Source organism: Crinia signifera, chromosome 1, assembly GCF_055691185.1.
Source record: "Crinia signifera chromosome 1, ASM5569118v1, whole genome shotgun sequence".
Classification (NCBI taxonomy): Eukaryota; Metazoa; Chordata; class Amphibia; order Anura; family Myobatrachidae; genus Crinia; species Crinia signifera.
In genome coordinates this window covers 261304757-261317281 of record NC_139217.1, presented here as the reverse complement: position 1 = coordinate 261317281, position 12525 = coordinate 261304757, and the positions used below count along the sequence as shown (strand labels likewise).

At 43.2% G+C, this 12525-nt stretch overlaps 1 long non-coding RNA gene across 1 annotated transcript in view; it reads right to left on the bottom strand.

Moving 5' to 3' along the window:
• The window catches only part of LOC146028155 (uncharacterized), an 88379-nt gene that overhangs the window by 49123 nt on the left and 26731 nt on the right, over positions 1-12525 (bottom strand). The gene's annotated exons all lie outside the window — the stretch shown is intronic.

Here is a 12525-nt window from a genome sequence, read left to right as displayed (position 1 = left end):
ACAGTCAGTAATTTCTCTCTGCACATGTAACATCTGCCCCACCTGCAGTGCACATGGTTTTGTCCATTTGAGAAGGAATTTGCCTTTGCGAGTGATCCAGAATATGTACCAATAAGTATGCAACATGGAACATGCTATAGAAAGCAACATAAACGCATCTTTAACGTCCTTGTCATATACTTTTTAGGACTGCAATGCTATATTTAGCAAACAGCTCTACCGGTTTGGAGCCCTAAACCTATACGCAGGAGGTTATCACATATGTGCGTTAGTCAGTAACCCATTGCCGACAGCTTTAGGCTGCCAGCACCTCTGCTGTATTCAGAAATATGGGGGATTTCTGAAACTTGCGCTGACTATGTGCAGCAGGTCTCCTTAATTAGGGTTAACGCCCAACCCCATCTTGAAAAAGGATACACAAGATATCCGAAACGCGTTGATGATTCCACAACAGAACCGCCGCAAGCAGTGAGTGAAGTGAACAGCGCAAGGTCCGGCATCCCGTCCACATCATCGTCTGACGGAGATCAGCCTCCAGCGTCTACACTCGCCGCCTGAGTACTCGTGTCTGCAGCACGGACTTCTCAGGCAGTTGGAACTCACTCACCCACGCATTATTCGAGTTTGGATTTTAACCCTGTCTACTTTACCTGTACCTGTACCGTTGTGTGTTGGAATAAAACCCTTTTACATCCAACCGCTGATTCCTGAGGTGTTGGATAAAAGATTCCCTTATGTGAACGCGTGACTGAAATCACAAGTAAGTTGAGTTCATGCTGACATGAGATCCTATGCTGACATGCTGTTTTAAAAGAAACCATTACGTGTACACCTGCCAGAATTTTACTGTAAGTTGAGTTTCTTCTGATAGGATTCAACGGATTGATCATTCTGAGAGGACCATAAAAGAGAGGTCCCTTTGAGATATCTTTTATTAGTAAAAGTCTCAGCGCAAGGCTCCTAAATATCTACCTCTGCTGTATTGCTGGCAGCCTAAAGCTGTTGGCAAAGGGTGACTGACTAATGCGGAGCTATAGCTATGCCACTGTAATAGGCACATGTCATAGAGCACATGAAGCCAGCATTTAGAGAACTAGCAATTCAAGTGGTTAGATAGAGAGAGTCTCATTCAGACTAAACTGTGGGTCAGTATGGAAAAAATGTGAGAAATATTGGGCTCCTTCTCCATTTGTCACACAAATATGTCATCAAAACCAGCATACAAAAGAGGAGGAGGTCGTACAGGAGTATGGGATAAATTTGGTTTCCATGTGGAAATGGTCATTCATTATAAGTATGACTTTCAATAATGTCGGAGCGGCAAATTGTTTCCACTGTTGGGGAGAGCAGCAATGAGAATATGGCCTAAAACATATCTGTTGGCAGAGGGAATGCTGGGGGGCATAATATGGAGCAGCACTAGACCAAGGTCAGGCGGAATATTCGTTTTGAGGACTTTATTAACCCCTTCCCGCCGCAGCCTGTTTTTGCCTTCCTGACAGAGCCCTTTTTTTCAAATCTGACAGGTATCACTTAAGTGGGGATAACTTTTTTTTGCTTTTACTTATCCCAGTGATTTTGAGATTGTTTTCTCGTGACACATTGTACTTCAAGTTAGTGGTAAATTTGGGTCGATACAGTCTGTGTTTTTTTGTGAAAAATACCAAAATGTCGTAAAAAAATGGAAAATTTTGCAATTTTCAAAATGTTAAATTTTCTGCTTGTGAGACAAATAATCATACCACTCAAAATAGTTTTTTTTTTTTTTTTTTGCAAATAGTTTTTATTGAGGTTTTAACAAGAACAAGGCATTCTAGAGACAGAGTATGTAATAAGAAATACACTTCGGTATGCTATCTGGAGTCTGGTGAAAAAAAAAATACAAATCTCGAAGAGTACATCAATGCTTCCGCAGATCTTAGTTATATATTAGAAATAATTAAAGTAACGATGTGAATCTGCTTGTTTCATTTCTAGGTGGAAAAGAAAGAGAGACAGTAAGAGCATTAGGGGGGGAAGGAAGAAAAGTGAGAAGAGAAAAGTATAGTACTGCAACTCGCATAATCCGTACTTTGCTTTATAATAAATTATTATGGCGGACAAAAAAGAGAATAAAGGATTATCTAAAAAGTGATTTGTAGTGGTCTGACTCTTTGTATTTCAGCCATGGCAGCCATACAGTATTAAATGTTTGGTCTTTTAAGTTTATGGAGGAAACAAGGTCATCCATTGCCATGTATTGTTCAATCCTATTGCACCAGTCTGACATAGGGGGAATAGTGGAGGACTTCCAGTATACTGGGATTACTGCTTTTGATGCGCTAAGTAAATGGCGCAGAAAAGTTTTTTTATAGTTAGTTTGGGGTCTATGTATAAGATTAAGTAGCCAAAAGCTGGGGCATGAGGGTAGATCTTCCTGAAGGATGACCTTTACAGTTTCAAAGACTTTTTTCCAGTAGGTCTGAATAAGTGGGCACTCCCACCAAATGTGTAACATCGTACCTGGTTGTGTCCCGCATCTCCAGCAAAGGTTAGATACTCCCGTGTATATTTTTGCCAGAAGGGCCGGGCATCTGTACCATCTGGTAAGAATTTTATAGTGGGTCTCGGTAGTCAAGACATTTAGTGAGGAGGAGAAGGTGTTCTGAATATTTCCGGCCAGTCATCATCTCCCTTTAGGTCTTTGAGATCTTTTTCCCATTCAATCATAAATTTTGGTTTGGATGGGAAGATCTCTCCAATAATCATTTTATATATAGTTGAGAGAAGATGTCTGGGGTAGGACTCAGCGACACATAGGTTTTCATATGGTGTAGTGGGCCTCAATTTTTTTTCAGTGGGACCTAAGCTTAAAAGAAAATGTTTAATCTGTAAGTATCTCCATATCTCTCCGCCCGGTAGATCCCATCTCCTCTGTATGTCAGGGAAAGGCAGTATCCCCGCTGAGGTCAATAATTGATCTATTTTGGAAATCCCTCTCGATCTCCAGCTGGAGAAAGAATTTTCAGCCATTCCTGGAGGGAAATCTGGGTTTCCAAATAGAGGCATAAGGGGGGTCCGGGAGGGAGAGATCATGGGGAGTGTACGGAGTCGCGTCCAGCATTTAAACATGGGGTTCGCCAAAGGATGAGAGAGAGGTGGGGTTTTATTGCACCATGGAAGGTCCCGATGGGCCAATGGAATGGTTGCTAATTCTAAATCTACCCATTGTTTTTTACCTGCTTGGGAGGACCATTCCTGTATTCTCACTCAAAATAGTTAATAACTAACATAGACCATATGTCTACTTTATGTTTCCATCATTATTTCAACATCCTTTTAATTTTTTTGGACACTAGGAGGCTTAAAATATGAATAGCAAATTCTCAAATTTTCAAGAAAATTTCAAACACTGATTTTTTTAGGGACCAGTTCAGTTCTGATGTGACTTTGAGGGACTTGTATGTGAGACACCCCCATAAATGATGCCATTTCAAAAACTGCACCCCTCACAGTATTCAAAACAGCATTTTGGAAGTTTGTTAACCCTTTAGGTGTTTCACAGGAATTAAAACAAAGTGTAGGTGAAATTTAAAAATTTCATTTTTTTTGCAGATTTGCAATTTTAATACATTTTTCTAAGGAACACAGTAGATTTTACTAGAGAAATGTGACTAAAAATTGATTCCCCCAATTCTTTTGTTTTCATAAATATCCTATATGTGGCCCTAGTGTGCACGTTGACCAAACCACAGGCTTCATTATAGAAGGAGCACCTACTTGATTTTGGAGCCTCCTTTTTATGAGATTATTTTTTAGGCACCATGTAGGAACCCCCCCACAAGTGACCCCATTTTGCAAACTACACCCCTCAGGGAATTCATCTAGTGGTATAGTGTACATTTCAAACCCCCAGGGGTTTCACCAATTGTGGTACAACTGGGCAGTGAAAATGAAAAATTAATTTTTTTACACAAAAATGCAGTTCTGGCTCCAAATTTTTCATTTTCACAAGGAATGAAGGAGAAAAAGCACCCCAAAATCTGTGCCCCAATTTCTCCCGAGTACGGCAATGCCTCACATGTGACCAAAAAATACCATTTGGGTGCATGGCAGGACTCAGAAGGGAAGGAGTGATTTTTGGATTTTGCAGCTCAGATTCTGGTGGAATGTTGGTGGGTGCTATGTCGCATTAGCAAGACCCCTGAAGCACCAATACAGTGGAACCCCCCCACAAGTGACCCCATTTTGCAAACTACACCCCTCAGGGAATTCATCTAGGGGTATAGTGTACATTTCAAACCCCCAGGGGTTTCACCAATTGTGGTACAACTGGGCAGTGAAAATGAAAAATTAATTTTTTTACACAAAAATGCAGTTCTGGCTCCAAATTTTTCATTTTCACAAGGAATGAAGGAGACAAAGCACCCCAAAATCTGTGCCCCAATTTCTCCCGAGTACGGCAATGCCTCACATGTGACCAAAAAATACCATTTGGGTGCATGGCAGGACTCAGAAGGGAAGGAGTGATTTTTGGATTTTGCAGCTCAGATTCTGGTGGAATGTTGGTGGGTGCTATGTCGCATTAGCAAGACCCCCGAAGCACCAATACAGTGGAACCCCCCCACAAGTGACCCCATTTTGCAAACTACACCCCTCAGGGAATTCATCTAGGGGTATAGTGTACATTTCAAACCCCCAGGGGTTTCACCAATTTTGATACAACTGGGCTGTGCAAATGAAAAATTACATTTTTTACAAAAAAATGCAGTTCTGGCTCCAAATTTGTCATTTTCAAAAGGAATGAAGGAGACAAAGCACCCCAAAATCTGTGCCCCAATTTCTCCCGAGTACGACAATGCCTCACATGTGACCAAAAAATACCATTTGGGTGCATGGCAGGACTCAGAAGGGAAGGAGTGATTTTTGGATTTTGCAGCTCAGATTCTGGTGGAATGTTGGTGGGTGCTATGTCGCATTAGCAAGACCCCCGAAGCACCAATACAGTGGAACCCCCCCACAAGTGACCCCATTTTGCAAACTACACCCCTCAGGGAATTTATCTAGGGGTATAGTGTACATTTCAAACCCCCAGGGGTTTCACCAATTTTGATACAACTGGGCTGTGCAAATGAAAAATTACATTTTTTACACAAAAATGCAGTTCTGGCTCCAAATTTGTCATTTTCACAAGGAATGAAGGAGACAAAGCACCCCAAAATCTGTGCCCCAATTTCTCCCGAGTACGGCAATGCCTCACATGTGACCAAAAAATACCATTTGGGTGCATGGCAGGACTCAGAAGGGAAGGAGTGATTTTTGGATTTTGCAGCTCAGATTCTGGTGGAATGTTGGTGGGTGCTATGTCGCATTAGCAAGACCCCCGAAGCACCAATACAGTGGAACCCCCCCACAAGTGACCCCATTTTGCAAACTACACCCCTCAGGGAATTCATCTAGGGGTATAGTGTACATTTCAAACCCCCAGGGGTTTCACCAATTATGATACAACTGGGCTGTGCAAATGAAAAATTACATTTTTTACACAAAAATGCAGTTCTGGCTCCAAATTTTTCATTTTCACAAGGAATGAAGGAGACAAAGCACCCCAAAATCTGTGCCCCAATTTCTCCCGAGAACGGCAATGCCTCACATGTGACCAAAAAATACCATTTGGGTGCATGGCAGGACTCAGAAGGGAAGGAGTGATTTTTGGATTTTGCAGCTCAGATTCTGGTGGAATGTTGGTGGGTGCTATGTCGCATTAGCAAGACCCCCGAAGCACCAATACAGTGGAACCCCCCCACAAGTGACCCCATTTTGCAAACTACACCCCTCAGGGAATTCATCTAGAGGTATAGTGTACATTTCAAACCCCCAGGGGTTTCACCAATTTTGATACAACTGGGCTGTGCAAATGAAAAATTAAATTTTTTACACAAAAATGCAGTTCTGGCTCAAAATTTTTCATTTTCACAAGGAATGAAGGAGACAAAGCACCCCAAAATCTGTGCCCCAATTTCTCCCGAGTACGACAATGCCTCATGTGTGACCAAAAAATGGCAGGACTCAGAAGGGAAGGAGTGATATTTGGATTTTGCAGCACAGATTCTGGTGGAATGTTGGTGGGTGCTATGTCGCATTAGCAAGACCCCCGAAGCACCAATACAGTGGAACCCCCCCACAAGTGACCCCATTTTGCAAACTACACCCCTCAGGGAATTTATCTAGGGGTAAAGTGTACATTTCAAACCCCCAGGGGTTTCACCAATTTTGATACAACTGGGCTGTGCAAATGAAAAATTACATTTTTTACACAAAAATGCAGTTCTGGCTCCAAATTTATCATTTTCACAAGGAATGAAGGAGACAAAGCACCCCAAAATCTGTGCCCCAATTTCTCCCGAGTACGGCAATGCCTCACATGTGACCAAAAAATACCATTTGGGTGCATGGCAGGACTCAGAAGGGAAGGAGTGATTTTTGGATTTTGCAGCTCAGATTCTGGTGGAATGTTGGTGGGTGCTATGTCGCATTAGCAAGACCCCCGAAGCACCAATACAGTGGAACCCCCCCACAAGTGACCCCATTTTGCAAACTACACCCCTCAGGGAATTCATCTAGGGGTATAGTGTACATTTCAAACCCCCAGGGGTTTCACCAATTATGATACAACTGGGCTGTGCAAATGAAAAATTACATTTTTTACACAAAAATGCAGTTCTGGCTCCAAATTTGTCATTTTCACAAGGAATGAAGGAGACAAAGCACCCCAAAATCTGTGCCCCAATTTCTCCCGAGAACGGCAATGCCTCACATGTGACCAAAAAATACCATTTGGGTGCATGGCAGGACTCAGAAGGGAAGGAGTGATTTTTGGATTTTGCAGCTCAGATTCTGGTGGAATGTTGGTGGGTGCTATGTCGCATTAGCAAGACCCCCGAAGCACCAATACAGTGGAACCCCCCCACAAGTGACCCCATTTTGCAAACTACACCCCTCAGGGAATTCATCTAGGGGTATAGTGTACATTTCAAACCCCCAGGGGTTTCACCAATTTTGATACAACTGGGCTGTGCAAATGAAAAATTAAATTTTTTACACAAAAATGCAGTTCTGGCTCAAAATTTTTCATTTTCACAAGGAATGAAGGAGACAAAGCACCCCAAAATCTGTGCCCCAATTTCTCCCGAGTACGACAATGCCTCATGTGTGACCAAAAAATGGCAGGACTCAGAAGGGAAGGAGTGATATTTGGATTTTGCAGCACAGATTCTGGTGGAATGTTGGTGGGTGCTATGTCGCATTAGCAAGACCCCCGAAGCACCAATACAGTGGAACCCCCCCACAAGTGACCCCATTTTGCAAACTACACCCCTCAGGGAATTCATCTAGGGGTATAGTGTACATTTCAAACCCCCAGGGGTTTCACCAATTTTGATACAACTGGGCTGTGCAAATGAAAAATTACATTTTTTACACAAAAATGCAGTTCTGGCTCCAAATTTTTCATTTTCACAAGGAATGAAGGAGACAAAGCACCCCAAAATCTGTGCCCCAATTTCTCCCGAGTATGGCAATGCCTCATATGTGACCAAAAAATACCAGTTGGGTGCATGGCAGGACTCAGAAGGGAAGGAGTGATTTTTGGATTTTGCAGCTCAGATTCTGGTGGAATGAATGGTGGGTGCTATGTGGCATTAGCAAGACCCCCGAAGCACGGTGAAATGATGAACCCTAATAATCCATAGATGTGTGGTATATTTTAAAACACTCCTTTATACATAGGCCGGGTTTGTCGGGGCAAGTTTCACAGTGGAAAATAGTATCCTTTCTTATTCCCTTTTTATAGCAAACTTTGCACCTTTTTTGTGTCCTGCCCTTTCTTGCAGTGGAGGGGATTTCGTTAGGAAAATGCTGCCCTGGTACAATACGGGGGCCAGTACTAGAAGTACTGGGGCCCTCTGCCTGCTGGTTCCCAAATATTAGGCCCTTTATGACTTCCTCTTGAAAGTGCATAAATGTCCCCCTCTGGCTGGTAGAATGGAATAGCACGTAAGTGTTATACAGTGCCATCTGGATGATATACACGGCCAGCTTCTTGTACCAGATTTTTGTTTTCCGCAGGGGACTGTACGGCTTCAGTACCTGATCTGAAAGATCCACTCCGCCCATGTACTTATTGTAATCTAGGATACAATTAGGTTTTGAGGTGTGGGTACTGGTCCCTCGTACAGGGATGGAGGTGGTACTGTCTCCATGAATTGTTGTCAGTATAAGGACATCCCTCTTGTCCTTATATTTGACCAACAACATATTTTCGGTGCATATTCCCCTGCTTTCACCCCTTCTCAGTACTTGGGCAATGTGCGTTTTTGGGAGGCCTCTTTGGTTCTTGCGCACAGTACCGCAAGCTGCTGTACCTCTTGAACCAAGAGCCTTAAACAGGGGGATGCTAGTGTAAAAGTTATCCACATAGAGGTGATAACCTTTATCCAGGAAGGGGTGCACTAAATCCCAGACAATTTTTCCACTAACACCTACGAGGGAGGGGGGGCATTCTGGCGGTTCAATTCTTGAATCCTTCCCTTCATATACCCTAAACCTGTGGGTGTACCCTGAGGTGCTTTCACACAGTTTATACATTTTTATGCCATACCTTGCCCTCTTACTGGGAAGGTACTGGCGGAATTTAACACTTCCTTTAAAATGTATAAGGGACTCGTCGATACAAATAAATTTTTCAGGGATGTACATCTCTGCAAATTTGGCACTGAAATGATCAATGACCGGCCTGACTTTGAATAGCCGGTCAAAGGTGGGATCATCTCTGGGTGGGCACTGTGCATTATCGGTGTAATGTAAAAATTGAAGGATTATCTCAAAACGAGTCCGAGTCATGGCCATACGGTAAAGTGGGGTGCTGTACAGAACATCTGTACTCCAATATTGCCTAATTTCTGGCTTTTTTACTATGCCCATATGTAACACCAGACCCCAAAACGTCATCATCTCTACTGCATCAACAGGGGTCCACCTAGCAAATGATGACGTGGGGTTTTGAGCAATAAACTGCTGGGCATATAAATTACTTTGGTCCACCATTAAATTTATAAAATCATCAGAGAAAAATAATTTGAAAAAGTCAATTTCTCTGAGACCTGTTGAATCAAATTGGATTCCTGGGATGGCCAAAAACTCAGGAACCTGGGGCTCAAAATTGTCTGGTGGTGGGGTCCATACGGGATCAATCATTTGGGGGGGGTCTCAGCTGCTCTACGGGGGCGTCTTTGAGGGGGTCCCTCATCACTAGAGGAGGAAGAGGAGCTTAAGACGAATCCTTCAAATTCCCCGCTTGCATCACTGGCTGTGTCAGAGTCAGAGGCAAGCATGGCATATGCCTCCTCCGCTGAATACATTCTTCTGGATGACTGGGATGACATTTGGGATGACATTTGGGATGCCATTTTTATTTTTGTGTTTCTGTAAGTGTAATGTTTCAACACGTGTATAGTGTTGGGGGGGGTACAAACTTTATTTCAACACGGGGGGTGTGTAGTGTGTATGTAGTGCAGAAAAAAAAATACTTTATACAGGAATTTGATCCCAATAAAAAAAAAAAAAATTGAAGGGGTTAAAAAAAAAAAAAAAAAGGTCCTGCGCCAAAAATTGAGCACAGATGTTGGTCAGTAACGTCCGTCACTGAACAGCGCTCAAAGGCAACAGGTGTAAAAACAATTAAAAAAAAAAAAATACCACAGCACTCTCCAAAAAAAAAAAACAATTTAAAAAAACTGCAGAAAAAAAATGATATCAACCCTGTGCCAAAAATGCTGTTCAGTGATGTACGTCACTGATCAGCGGCCACAGGACACCCACAAAAGCAACGTGGGTGTAATAAACCACAGCACTCTCCAAAAAAAAAATAAACAATTAAAAAAAACTGCAGAAAAAAAATGATATCAACCCTGTGCCAAAAATGCTGTTCAGTGATGTACGTCACTGATCAGCGGCCACAGGACACCCACAAAAGCACCCACAAAAGCAACGTGGGTGTAAAAACAAAACCCCACTGCAATCCCCCCCCCCAAAAAAAACTGCAGATCAGTGATGCAGTGATGCGACACTGATTAGCAGTGAGGGGCAGCAGGCAGACAACTGTGGGTGCAACCTGACAGGGTATATATATAAAAAAAAAAAACCTGGACCCCTCAAAAAGTTGCTGATCAGTTAATTAATTTAAACTGATCAGCACAAAAGGGGGGGCAGCAGTCAGTTGCACAGGCAGCACAACCTTTGGTGCAACTGATAGGTATATATATAAAAAAAAAAACCCAAAAAGTTGCTGATCAGCACAGATATACTGATCAGCACAAAAGGGGTGCAGCAGACACAAAATATAGCACTCTCTATCACTCTCTATCACTCTCTATCACTCTCTATCACTCTCTGTCACTCTCTGTCACTATCTCTCACGATCTGTGACTCTATGACACTGCAGCAGCAGGACACAGGAAGTCACAAGATCCAGGAAGCATCCAACTGCTGGCAGCACGCTACCAGCGGTGATCAGCGGTGATCAGGTAAGTATCAGGCAAGGTTCAGGTATGTATATCACGACAGAGTGGCCGGTGACCGCTCTGCACGCAATTCCAGACCGGAATGGCGTCTGCAGCGCAGTCACCGTTAGTTTAAATGGCGCGCCTTGGCTGTGATTGGTCCGTCGGTCCGACGGACCAATCACAGCCTTGGGGGCAGGTGGGGTGAGGTGTCGTCGTCACCGATGACCCCCTCATGCCCCCTCACACCCGGCGGTGATTGACACCTGTGTTACCGAGCGTCTGATTCGCCGGTAACACAGGAAAACGCTGCGAATGACTGTTCACATTGAACAGCCAATCACAGCGATCGCCGACGGGGGGGCGGCATCGCCGCCCCCCCTGGGCATGCAGGGACATGTCTGCTGTCAGGGACAGCAGACATCGTCCCTCTGTCACTGCGTCTCGAGACGCAGTGGCACTTTGAAGTCATGACGTATATGGTATATGAGACCAGCGTTACCACTTAGTCTCCAGCACATATTGGAACAGGGAGTCCAGAATGTGTGGAGGCGGTCAGGGGTCATGTATAGTCTATGGATCAGTTTAATGTGCATTTCAGTATGGTTGAGGCATCTAGACATGGAATAAGAAGATAGGAAAATCTTACATCATTGTGCAGGGGAGATGGTTCTGCCCAAGTCTAATTCCCATTTCCTTAGGTAGCTCACTACGGGTTATCAGAATCTTGCACCAGAAAGATATATCAACTTCAGATTGAGATACTGTAAGAAGGGCCGGGCAAGGAGTAACAAATGTGACAAATGGAGGCTGGGGGGAATGATTTCCACCAATGCGTAATTTGAAAGTGTTCTGATGAGGGGAGGAAACATTTCTGTAGTGAAGGGAATGGTAGTAAAAAGTTTTCATCTAGAATGTCCCCTAAGAGAGAGATACCAAGAGATTTCCATTTGTTCAGATTCAGGTTGGGGATTAACATTGATACAGTTGTAATGTAATTCAGCGTTGGAGTAATACTTGAGGGAGGCCAGAAGGCAAGCTTCCTGATATAGGTGTAGGTCGGGAAGATTTAGTCCATCCAGGGCCCTTGGTAGCACCATTCTGGAGCGAGCCAAAGTGGGGGGCTTGGAAGACCATATATATTTAGTTAAAATGGAGGTACAGAGTTGTAGGGACTTTTTCTGGAAAAATATGAGGGATTGTGCAGAACAGATACATTCGTTTGGGAAAGAGGGACATTTTGAACACAGCCATACATCCTAGCCACTAAACATTGTATGCCAGCCAGGATTTAGATATAGTAGCTAAATTCATGAGGAGAAGAGTGAGGTTTGCAGAAAAAACTGTTTTTGTGGTGTTTAGTTTTTAATAGGAGGTTGTAACCGACTATTTTCTGAGTGTGTCAGGGAACATGCAGGAGTTTGAAGGGAAGTTACTTCACAGAAAGAGTAGTAGATAAGTTGAATAGCCTACCATCAGAGGTGGTAGACGCAAAAACAGTAGTACAATTTAAACATGCTTGGGATAAGCATATTGATATCCTTACAAAAAAATAAGGAGCAAATATGGTTTGAGGTAACATGTTTAAAAAAAGGGGCAGACAAGATGGGCCAAGTGGTTCTTATCTGCCGTCAAATTCTATGTTTCTATGTTTCAAATTCTAAGTTGAGTGATGTCAGCTATGGCCTGATCAGCCTGTATCTGTCGCGGCTGCCGATTAAATCCTGGGCTATGCACTGACTGCACACAGTAGAAAAATCTTTAGATGATGAGTGTTTGTGGGATTGCACTCTGGCGGGGCAGCATATACCTGATTGCAGGGCTCTGAAAATTAGGCTATATCATATTTATATTAGACCACACCCTTTGTTGGACAGCGACTAGTCTCTGACAGGAGAGGATGAATACAGAGAGTGCAATGGGTATCATCAGACAATGTCTTGATCGACAATCACATGGTCGACCACTAATGGTTGAACATGTCTAG